At 43.5% G+C, this 12,285-nt stretch overlaps 1 pseudogene; it reads right to left on the bottom strand.

The window, feature by feature from the left end:
* Positions 1–388: 388 nt before the first annotated feature.
* LOC132238633 (tubulin alpha-8 chain-like) lies at positions 389–11,741 on the bottom strand (annotated as a pseudogene).
* Positions 11,742–12,285: the final 544 nt, after the last annotated feature.

The raw sequence follows: 12,285 nt of genomic DNA, 5'->3' as shown, positions 1-12,285 counted from the left end.
CCGCCTCTGTGGCAGCACTAAGGATGTCTGACTGATGGACATATCCTGAGGGCTCGAGGACTGTGAGAGGGCACAGGCTGGACCGAGGGAACCCCCCCCCCAGTGCACAAATTTCGTGCACCAGGCCTCTAGTATTGTAATAACTTTGAATGGTGGCAGGTGGTATTGGAAATATCAGGAGGAACACTTTGTAAAGCATGATTGTCTAACCAATATGCTGTATACCTGAAACTAATAATAAGAAAAGGAAAAACTTCATTATACATTGTTTCATTTTGCTTTCCCTTTATATTTCTTTTTCAAAATGATGCTTAAAATGGTACATGGCATATTTTTGTTTGTTTGTTTTTCTTTCTTAATGCCTTTATTTTGGGATCTGAGGGGGAAATCTTATAGGTACACAAGAAAAAGACAGATATGATCACAGGTAAAAGTGAAGACAATTTAACCTGAAAGCATTAACACCTGTTAGCTGTTGAACCTGAAGTTCTGAGTATGACATGTTGCAGGGCTGAAAGAATGGTAATTAGTGTTCTTCTTTCTCACCCTCTCCTTCAACAGAATCCACACCAACCTTCTCATAATCCTTCTCAAGGGCAGCCATGTCCTCAGGGGCCTCAGGCAACTCTCCCTCCTCCATGCCCTCACCCATGTACCAGCGGACAAAGGCACATGGCATACATTAGGTTAAACTTGTGGTCCAGGCCTCAGCAGTAGCTGTGGTGTTGCTCAGCACGCTCACAGCTCACAGTACTTTGGCCAGGTCTCCACCAGGTACCTCAGGGGGAGGCTGGTATCAATGCCAACTTTGACGCCAGTGGGGCACCAGTCCACAAACTGGATGGCACGCTTGGTCTTGATGGTGGCAATGGGAGCATTGACATCTTTGGGAACCAGGTTTCCATGTACAGCAGGTGGCAAGTCATGTCTCTACTGTGGTATGAAGTACATTTCACCATCTGGTTGGCTGGCTCAAAGCACACGCTGGTGGCCTCTACTACAGTAAGCTGTTCATGGTGTGCTTTCTCAGCAGAGATGACGTATGTGGCAGGAGGGAAGTGGATTCAGGGACAGGTTGGTCTAGAATTCTGTCAGATCAACACTCAGGGCTCCATCAACCCTGAGGAAAGCAGTGATGGAGGACACAGTCTGGATAATAAGGCGGTTAAGGTTAGTGTAGGTTGGGCACTCAATATCAAGTTTTCTACGACAAATATTGTAGATGGCCTTGTTGCCAACCATGAAGGCACAACCAGAGTGCTCCAGAGTGGCGTGGGTGGTGAGGATGGAGTTGTAGGGCTCAACGACGGCTGTGGAGACCTGGGAGGGGCTGGGCAAGTGGAGAACTCTAGCTTGGACTTCTTGCCATAATCAACAGAGAGCCCTCAGCAGGGAGGTGAATCCAGAACCAGTGCCTCCATCAAAGCTATGGAAAACCAAGAAGTACGGGAGGCCTGTGTCCTGGTCTGCCACGTTGTGAATTCCGTCCAAGATGAAGTCAATGATATCCTTGCCAATGCTGTAGTGCCCACAGGCATAATTATTGCAGCATCTTCCTTGCCTGTGATGAGCTGCTCAGGGTGGAATGAAAACCACAGATTAGGAGTCAGATCCAAGTTCTTATAAATAGTAAAGAGGATAAATGCTTTCCAAGTTTCAGCAGAACAAATAGAAATCAGTGGGAAGGATCTAGAAAGAAAAACAAAAACACACCAAACTGAATGGCTGGGTGGAAAAAATCAATGACATGTCATAGCATAGCAATAAAGGGCAGAGACTCTGTCGCCAGCCCGCCTGGGTTCAAATTCCAGCTTTGCTACTTACTTATGTGCTATTGGGCGAGTTACTTAACCTCTCTGTGCCCCAGTTTCTTCTAAAAATGAGGTAAATGAAAATACCTGAAAAGAATTGTTGAGATGATTTCTTCATAGAATATTTATAAAATGCTTAGAACAGTGCCTGGCATATGGTGAAAGCCATGTAAGTATTTGTTCAATAAATAAATATGACAATTTCCTTATTACCTTGAAACAAATCCATATTTAGATTGCCAGGATAATTTAAGATGAAGAGACTCTCAAAAGAAATATTTGTAACATATATAAGACCTACTTTTGCATTTCCCCCTCTATCTTCTATTTTCTTCTTTTTCTCAGAAGGGACATTATTTTCAGCCATATAATTGTGTGGGAAGAAGAGTGATGATCCAGTCATATGTCTTATTAAAGCTTATTTTGGTGTGTGAACTTGATTTTTTGGACACATAATTTGGTTTCTACCCTTAATGCTCCCACCAGCATTTTTGGATTGGGCCATAGGGCCATGGGAAAGTTATGGAAGAATTGACCTTGCCAGTGTTCTTATTTTTCCCGCTAGCTCAGATGACTAAAGGGATCAATATGAACAAAGCATGCTCCAAGATTGGTAGTGAGCTCCTGCCACGCCGCCTCCCCCCCCCCCCCGCGCCCCCCCCCCCCCCGCCAAAAGCACTAGCATGCTTTCAAAATTTGGAAGTTTTTCATTTTAGATAAGGCTATAACCAATTTTTATTTTGGAGCAGAAAGCTTCTATTCTTGATAAAGATGTGCTGTTGCTCATCAGCATCATTATTTTTGGCTCTGAAGCAATATTTAGGGAAAAGCATATCTCTGGTTTTCCTTCTGGGAGCAGTTTACGAGATCCCAAGCATGGATTTTAAACCATGGATTAGTTCTAATTAAAAAAATACTTTTATTTATTAAAAACCAAAGTAATTTATAGATTCAATGCAATCCCCATTAAAATACCAACAGCATATTTCACAGACCTAGAACAAACTCCCCAAACATTCAACTGGAATAAAAAAAAAAAGACCCCGAATAGCCACAGCAAGCCTGAGAAAGAAGAACAAAGTTGGAGGAATCTCAATACCAGATATCAAGCTATGTTACAAAGCCACAGTTCTCAAAACTGCCTGGTACTGGCACAAAAACAGACATATAGACCAATGGAACAGAACAGAGAACCCAGAAATTGACCCAAGCCATTATGCTCAATTAATATTTGACAAAGGAGGAAGAGCATACAATGGAGTCAAGACAGTCTCTTCAATAAATAGTGCTGGGAAAATTGGTCAGATACATGCAAAAAAATAAAAAATAAAATAAAACTAGATCACCAACTTACACCATACACAAAAAACAAACTCAAAATGGTTAAATGACTTAAATGTAAGACAGGAAACCATAAAAATGTTAGAAGACTCCATAGACAGCAAAATATCAGACAGATGCCATAGCAATATCTTTACTGATACAGCTCCTAGGGCAATGGAAACTAAGGAAAAAAATAAACAAATGGCACTACATCAAAATAAAAAGCTTCTGCACTGCAAAAGAAACCATCAATAAAAAACAAGAAAGCCCACTGCATGAAAAAACATAATTGCCAATGCTATCTCAGATAAGGGTTTAATCTCCAAAATTTACAGGGAGCTCATACAACTTAACAAAATGAACATAAACAATCCAATCAAAAAATGGGCACGGACCTATATAGACACTGTTTGAAAGTGGATATACAGAAGGTGGAGAGACATATGAAAACATGCTCAAAGTCACTAATCATCCAAGAGATTCAAATCAAAACAGCAATGAGGTACCATCTCACACCTGTCAGAATGGCTATCATCATCAAATCAACAGATGACAAGTGCTGGAGAGGATGTGGAGAAAAAGGAACCCTCGTGCATTGCTGGTGGGAATGCAGACTGGTACAGCCACTATGGAAAACAGTATGGAGTTTCCTCAAAAAGTTAAAAATGGAACTCTCATTTGACCCAGTAATCCCACTTCTAGGAATATATCCCAAGAAACCAGAAACACCAATCAGAAAGGATATATGCACCCCTATGTTCATAGCAGCACAATTTACCATAGCTAAGATTTGGAAACAGCCTAAGTGCCCATCAGCAGATGAATGGATTAGAAAACTGTGGTACATCTACACGATGGAATACTATGCCACTATAAAAAGGAAGAAACTTTTACCATTTGCAACAGCATGGATGGAACTGGAGAGCATTATGCTAAGCAAAATAAGCCAGTCGGAGAAAGATAAATAGCACATGATCTCACTCATCTACACTAATAAAAGACAAAGATGCTAGCTGACCATACCTTTGCTATGCCCAAGCCACGCCCACCAGCCAATCAGAGCTACTATATGCAAATTAACCCAACCAAGATGGCGGCTGGCAGCCACAGAGCTGGAGCAAGCAGGAGGCTTGGTTGGCCCGGCGATGGAGGAAGCCAAGCTTCCTGCCTGCTCTGGCCAGCTGTGGCCTCCGCAAAAGGCAACAAAGTTTCAATTATAGAAGCTAAATAAATCCCAGATACCTGCTTCCAGCCAGCCTCCACTGGGAGCTTGGGTGGCTGGGGGCTGTGGCCAGCCTGCAAACAGCCATCAGCCCCTCACCAAGGCTGGCCAGGCACCCCAGTGGGGACCCCCCCCCCGAAGGGGCTGTAGCCAGCCTGAAAACAGCCATCAGCCCCTCACATAGGATGGCCACACCCTCATGGGGTGAGGGTCCCCACCCCCCTTGATGGGGCTGTGGCCAGCCTGCAAACAGCCATCAGCCCCACACCCAGACTGGCCAGGCACCCCAGCAGGACCCCCCACCCTGAAGGGGGTGTGGCCAGCCTGAAAACGGCCCTCAGCTCCTCACCCAGGCTGGCCAGGCACCCCAGGGGTGACTGCCCCCCCCGAAGGGGCTGTAGCCAGCCTGAAAACAGCCATCAGCCCCTCACCCAGACTGGCCAGGCACCCCAGCAGGACCCCCACCCTGATCCAGGACACTCTTCAGGGAAGACCAGCCGGCCCCCACCCATGCACCAGGCCTCTATCCTATATAATAAAAGGGTAATATGCAAATTGACCCTAACAGCAGAACAACTGGGAATGACTGGTCACTATGACACACACTGACCACCAGGGGGCAGACACTCAATGTAGTAGCTGTCCCCTGGTGGTCAGTATGCTCCCACATGGGGAGCTCTGCTCAGCCACAAGCCAGGCTGATGGCTGCCAGTACAGTGGCGGTGGTGGGAGCCTCTCCTGCCTCCTCAGCAGCGCTAAGGATGTCCAACTGCAGCTTAGGCCTGGTCCTCGTTGGCAAGTGGACATCCCCTGAGGGCTCCCGGGCTGCCAGAGGGATGTCTGACTGCCAGCTTAGGCCCAATCCCCCAGGGAACAGGCCTAAGCCAGAAGGTGGTCATCCCCCGAGGGGTCCCAGACCTGAGAGGGCACAGGCTGGGCTGAGGGACCCTCCTGAGTGCACAAATTTTTGTGCACTGGGTCTCTAGTATGTGGGATATAATGATCAACATAATTTGATGAACAAGAATAGATCCAAAGACAAATGGTAGGGGAGGGGGGGGGTTAGAAAGCAACCAATGGACTTGTATGTATGCGTATTAGCATAACCAATGGGCACAGACCCTGGGGAGGTGGGGCTTGCCCGGGGTGGGTATGACTGGGAGGGGGCAATTGAGGGAAAAAAGAGACATATGTAAAACTGTAGACAATAAAAAGTGAAATAAAATATGAGTTTGAGGTTAAAAAAATAGATCCAGAGACAAGGTAACACTGAACAGACCATCCAACCTCAGAGAGAAGGCGGTGGTGAGGGAGAGGGGAGGTTAGAGATCAACCAAAGGACTTGTATGCATGCATATTAGCATAACCAATGGACACAGACACTGGGGCAATAGAGACTTGTCCTGGGGGTGGGAGTGGCGGGAGGTGTGTGTGTGTGTGGGGTAGGGGCAGGTCAATTGGGGAAAAGGGAGACATATGTAATACTTTAAACAATAAGTTAAAAAACAACCCAATTTGTTCTCCTAACATCTGTTTTTTTTTATTCTTATTTACAGAGTTACTACACTCAAAACAATTTAAAACCTAGTAACTATATAAAGCAATCTCATTGAGAAGGAAGTTTCTATACTAACAGTCCTCTCTTCGCACAGTACTGTGAGACCATAAAAACAACTCTGCACCCTGGCTGGTTTGGCTCAGTGGATAGAGCTTCGGCCCACGGACTGAAGGATCCAGGTTTGGTTCTGATCAAGGGCACATGCCTGGGTTGTAGGCTCGATCCCCAGTAGGCGGCGTGCAGGAGGCAGCCAATCAATGATTTTCTCTCATCATTGATGTTTCTATCTCTTTCTCCTTCTCCCTTTCTCTCTGAAATCAATAAAAATATATTTAAAACAACAACAACAAAAATGGCTGCAAGCTGAAACTATGCAAAGAAATCTTAATATTCAAGCCCTGGCTGGGTGGCTCAGTTGGTTGGAGCATCCTCCTGTACACCAAAAGGTTGTGGGTTTGATTCCCTGTCAGGGCACATACCCCTTTTTTGGCATCAATCCCTGGGCATGTATGGGTGGCAACTGATTAATGTTTCTCTTCCTAAAATCAATAAAAAACATATCCTCAGGTGAGGCTTTAAAAAAATCTTAATAGTCAATGGGAAGAATTACAATTTTTCTGTGACCTTTTGTCAAAACATTAAGAACTGTCTTATTGTTGGTTATGAATGTATAAGGAAATGAAAAAAAATTAAAATTAATTTGTACTCTTCAATTTAAAACACTAGATACATTGAAAATTAAAATGTTTATTTGTTAAAAAACTTACCACAAAGAGCAATTAGAATAAAGATCAAAGGCTTCAAGCTCTAACCCTCCCCCTTTTCATTCTGGGTGGACGTTGCAAACTCAACTTTTGCTGAACACCTGCTCCCCCGCTTTCCCCTCTCAATTTTCTACAGTTAAGACAAACAAAAACTGGTTTCTACCAGATTTGGCAGCCATCTTAACCTACAAATGATCAACAGGGCCATTATAATATCATTATAATAAGTCTACATTATGATTTTGGAAGCACTCTGCCTCCTGAATTGCCATGACAGTTCCAAAAGGACAGAGAGAGAGAGAGAGAGAGAGAGAGAGAGAGAGAGAGAGAGAAAGAAAGAAAAAGAAATCACTATCTGGAGATGAGGCACAAGGGCAGCCACATCAGCAGTCACTCCACAAGCGTCAGAAGCTGAGGACCACCCTATCCCTCCCCCACCCCCTCTTGCCACGCTTAATAATAACCTTCTACCCAGACCCCACGGAGACGTCTTGTTCTCTGAGTCCTGCTCTCACTTCTTGAGTGCACACTTCCACTTTGATAAATGTACTGTGCTTTGCTGTCTCTTTCTGTCTCGCCCTTGAATTCTTTCTCATGCACAAGGACCTGGACCCTGCTATCGGGTTGAGGTCTCCCTTGGCCTCCCCAGGTGCCCTCAGCATCACGGGTAGTTTGAAGAGTGCTCACCTTCTCATTGTATAACATGACATAGGAAGAGAGCATCGTTTCAGTGCCCTGGATAATTCTCACACTCCAGCCTTTTATCCCTGTGCTTTCAGCGCCATAAAATATCTCTGAGAGTGGCTTTATTGTAAAGTTACTTGGCTGTTATCATCTCCCCTGGAACATCTTTATCTGTTTTGTTACAACTGCTTTCCTCATGTACGGGGATAAGTTTGTCTTCACTAAGTTCCTCCGGCTGCATAGCCAACAGCCCCATTTGAATTTCACAGATAACACTACCACTTTTTGTGTCCTTGCTGTACTTTCATCTTTCTTGGCCAACTGTGTGCCTCATGAGTCCATCCTTCTTCTTGCTAAATATTACCAATTCTAGCTGACATAACTTTCTCCCAAGATGCTTGTCATTTCCACTTCACTAATGAAGTCCTCCCGTTGGTCAGAGTTTGCCACAGAGCAGTTCACGTCTTCTACATGATAAAACTGTCAGGCAAGCAGCAAATGTTCAGGTCACGGCTTTTCAGCTGGTTCAAATGGAGCACTTTTATAATTCGCATTATGGAGGCAGCTTCCTTTTCTCTCTCTCTCCATCTGGCCTGCCATATTAGGGACACTTTGGAAATGATACTGAAACTGTTTCAAGAACAGAAAAAAAATGAGAAGAGGCTAGGATTCAAGTACCTACACTAGGCACAGGTTGGGACTATTCTAGGACCTTTTGCATCTAGTGTTCTTGTTTTGGGTGTGTTCCTTGGACATTTATTCTTTCAGGGCTGGAACCTTGGAGAAAGACCTGTTATGCCTTGCAAAATAAACATATCTTATGTTTATTTAATGTTGCTATTTGGGCCTCTAAGGCCATAGTATTGATTTTCACCGGGACACCCTCTCTTTACATGTTAGGCCCAGGAGCAAGGGTGTGGAGTCCTCATTTGAGATAATGGGAGCTGCTTCTGCCAGGAGCTGTGCATAGTAAGCGATGTCCTCACCCCAGGATAGAACACCAGAGTAGAATCCAGAACTAGGGAGCAAAGTTGCTAAATATGCAGAGAGCCAAGAATCACATCTGGAAAGAAGTGGAAGGTTCTTAGGTGAACGATTTGTATATCGGAACACCACTTACTGCTTAGAGAGGATATAATGCATGCATGTGTCATCAGTCACTAGGATCCAGAGTGAGCCAGGCAGTGTGAGTTATGTGGGTACCTTTTTACCCTCCGTGGGGAAGTTGAGGAGGTACTTGAACTTGATTTTTTACAATAAATTTTTGTTCAGATTACTATTGAAGCAATGTCTTCCCACTGACCCTGTTTTCCAAATAGTGTTCCCTACCATCTTGTTGCATCTTCCATGGCAAAAATCCTTTTAATATTAGCACATATGTGGAGGTCTTTTCGAATTCCCATTTGTACATAGTCTCAAAGTTGGCATATGAATTTCCTCTTTAACCTGGAAAGCATTTTGTAACCAGTATAAATGCACTGATACCTTTGAGTCCATGCCAGTTCCCAATGCTGGGCCCTATACATTTTATATTAATCACCATCCTTTCTCTGTGTGAGTGGTATATTTTACTAACACTCCGAATCCTCTTCTTCCATCCCTGCTGTCTTCCAAAATGTCCCTAGTTACTGGTAACATGTAGCTTAGACCAGGGTTCCCATATCTGTCATGATCACCAGCCCCACAGAAACCATTATGAACCCTGAGAAAGAAGATTCCTATGAAAAAAGGGCTTCTGGTGGTTAACTGGGCTCAATTTTTTAAAATGGTTTTACTGATTTTTTAGAGAGAGAGAAAGAGAGAGGGATATATAGAGAGAAACATTGATGAGAGAGAAACATCAATCAGCTGCCTCCTGCACACCCCTATCCCACAACCCAGGCATGTGTCCTGACCTGTGATCAAACCAGTGACCTCTTGGTTCCTGGGTCAACACTCAACCACTGAGCCACTCCGACCGCGCTGTGCTCAAATTTTTTCAAAACAGAGCCTAGCAGCCCTTTCTGCACAAGGGCCTCTCACCCAAACTGCACTTCAGTGAGAAGCCTGCACTGAACTGCCTGCCTGCACTGTCTCTGTCATATGAGCCAGCCTTTATAAAGGAGTTCCTGGAATCCTATTTCAACCAGTAGGACTGAGGCTTTCCCCATCCAATCAGAGCTGTACAGCTCCTACCCACCAGCGTGGCTCTATTCTGACCCTTTAGGACAGTGCCTTTTGGAACAATTAAACTTCATTTGCATGAGGACAAACCAATCAGGGACTGGGGGGCAGGGACTTCTGTCCATATAAGCCAGCTCCCCTCTGGCTCTGAGAACACACTTTCCCTTTCCAGTGAAGACTGAAGAGAGTCTGCCTGGCTGATCTGAAACAGTGAAGATGTCTCCCTGGAGCAGAGCAGACTGCACAGAATGGAGCACACTAGAGTAGAGCAAAGCAGACCAGGGAGGAGCAGAGCAGAGCTGTCTAGCTGGAGAGGGGCCTGGCCCTAGGGTCGCCTGGCCCCAGGGCTGCCTCATAGCTGTGCCGTATTATAATTGAGTTGCACTGAATAAAGTTCCCTTCTTCACTGCACCCCAAATAGGGGATTCCAATTGGTGTTCAGTTAGCACCAATGACTATTGGTTGACACCATTAAGTCTTTAGAAAATGCTTTTTAGGGAGGCGAAGTAGCCTGGGTCTCAGAAACATTCTCTTAACTTGAACCTCCTTTAATCCTCACTCACAACACCCCAGACCAGGGGTGGGCAACCTTTTTGTGAGTGCGTGCCAAAACCAGCAAAATCTCTGACTCAAAATTCTTCTGCGTGCCAACCCTAATTTTTTGAGAACATGTTACGCCTACTTGATATCTCTTAAGGTGTACGTATGTGAAGAACCTTGAAGAAAAAATAAAATTCATTCGAGCGACAAAAACACAGTATATGATGATGAAAAATACATTTATTTTTTAATGTATACATGTACACTGATAGTCTGACAGAAAACTTTATGACTCCGTTTGATATTATCAGTGGGACTTTTGCTGCTGCATCACTGAGGACAGAGATTTTACATTAGGTTTATATTCGTGACCTTCAGAGATATGCATGAGCTACTACTTTCATCTGTCAGGCTACTCCTATTATGAGACTTAACAAAATTCATCACTGAGAACAAAGATTCACAAGCGTATGTGGATGAAAACATGGAGAGTAATGCTGTTGCAAAGTTTTTTAAACAGAAACAATTTTCTGTAATGGCATTCCAAGTCCTCAATAGTTCGTTTTCGACACTTCTCTCTGGTACTCCTGTCTCTAATCGCTTTTTTTCAATGTTTTCCAAGTCAACTCTAAGGTCAATAAATTTCTGCTTCCAAATTGAGCTACTCTGAAATTCAATCAACTGCATTTCAAAGTCAGCTATGTCTAGCCATGAAAACATTTGTAAGTTTAGTTCCTCCAGTTTCATGCTGTCTGGAAACCTCATGAATTTTGCTGTCTCTTCCAGTTCTCTGAATTTCACAAATCTTGAGAAGAACTGCTCAATATTTGACTCAATGATGTTTAAAAACAGCTTTTGAAGGTTTTTACAGTCTGTTCTGTCATCTTTTGGGAGGTCTTTGATGTGCCTCTTGAGGTTTGGGAAATATTTAAATCTCTCACCATCCACATCCCTCTTAAAGACTTCCAGTTTCTTTTCAAAAGCCTTTATGTAACCAAACATAACATCAAGTGTCTTGCCAGTTACTTGTAATTTAACATTTAAGTCATTCAAATGTTCACAAAAATTGTAAATGGAAGATTATAAGAGAGGGTTTCGCGTGCCAGCAAAAGTTACTGGCATGCCATGTTTGGCACGCGTGCCAGGGGTTGCCCACCCCTGTCCCAGACTAATCACAACCCAGGAGTTTCCCTAACTTCTCTGTGACACTGATGTTGAATTCTGAAGGCCCTCACAACTCATGCTATGTTAGGGTCTATTCTCTTTCCTTCACAAGGAGTCTAACAGTTTGGTAGAACAGTGAGGGGCAAACCTGCTTCTAAAATGATTATTTCATCTGAGATCAAACTGGGTTTTCCACCTTAGTTCAAAGCAGCCTGGATAAATTGAAAAAAAAAAAATGACAAAATAAAACAAAAAACTTATTACCTATATGTTATTTGGGCACATGGTCCTTCAAAGAGTTGCCTTAGCTTGGCTCAAAACCTTACTATCATGCTCTGTGAGGGTCCAACAACATGCTTCTCTCTTCCTTTCAGACTATCTCTCATCAGCCCCATGAGGTCTTAGAGATGAAATCTCTACAGTCATTACTTTCTACTCACCAACCTCAAGACTGCCATGACATTTTCCTGTAGATCTGCATGAAGAATAGTGATCTCAGCGCGATGCCACATTGTAGGGTTTCGTATTCTCTTTCCACCATGCCATTTCCTTTTTTTCTTCATTTCTCTATTTTTTCCTTTTCAGAAACTACCAAAAGATCCATCCCCTTGTTTTGTATAGAACATTCTACTCTCATTCAGACCCTCTCAATTTCTCAGGTTCCAACACATGCAGGTTTGACAAGGCATTTCTGTACAAATACAGCATTCTCATTGAAGGACATTCTGGTGAATTCAATTTTTCCACTTCATTACACTACAAAAACAGATTTTGAAAGGTCCTGGGAGGAGGAAGTATTTCATCTTTACTTCTGTAGTCTGTTTCTTTTTTTACTTGGTTTTTGCCAAATAGCTTCAAATAGCACAAGCTAGAATAATTTTTACAGGGGTCTGAGACAAAAAAATAGTTCACCCTTGACCCACATATTGTTGATTTGATTATGCTTTCTATTTGGGTCTCCTTTCCTTGAGATTCTAATTTGATGCAGAATCTCAGCTAGTGTAATTAACCGATTTTTCTTTATTTCAGTGAGATACACCATGTCTTCCTCCCTCA

The sequence above is a fragment of the Myotis daubentonii genome, chromosome 1 (assembly GCF_963259705.1).
Source record: "Myotis daubentonii chromosome 1, mMyoDau2.1, whole genome shotgun sequence".
Classification (NCBI taxonomy): domain Eukaryota; kingdom Metazoa; phylum Chordata; class Mammalia; order Chiroptera; family Vespertilionidae; genus Myotis; species Myotis daubentonii.
This window is presented reverse-complemented; position numbering and strand designations above follow the sequence as displayed.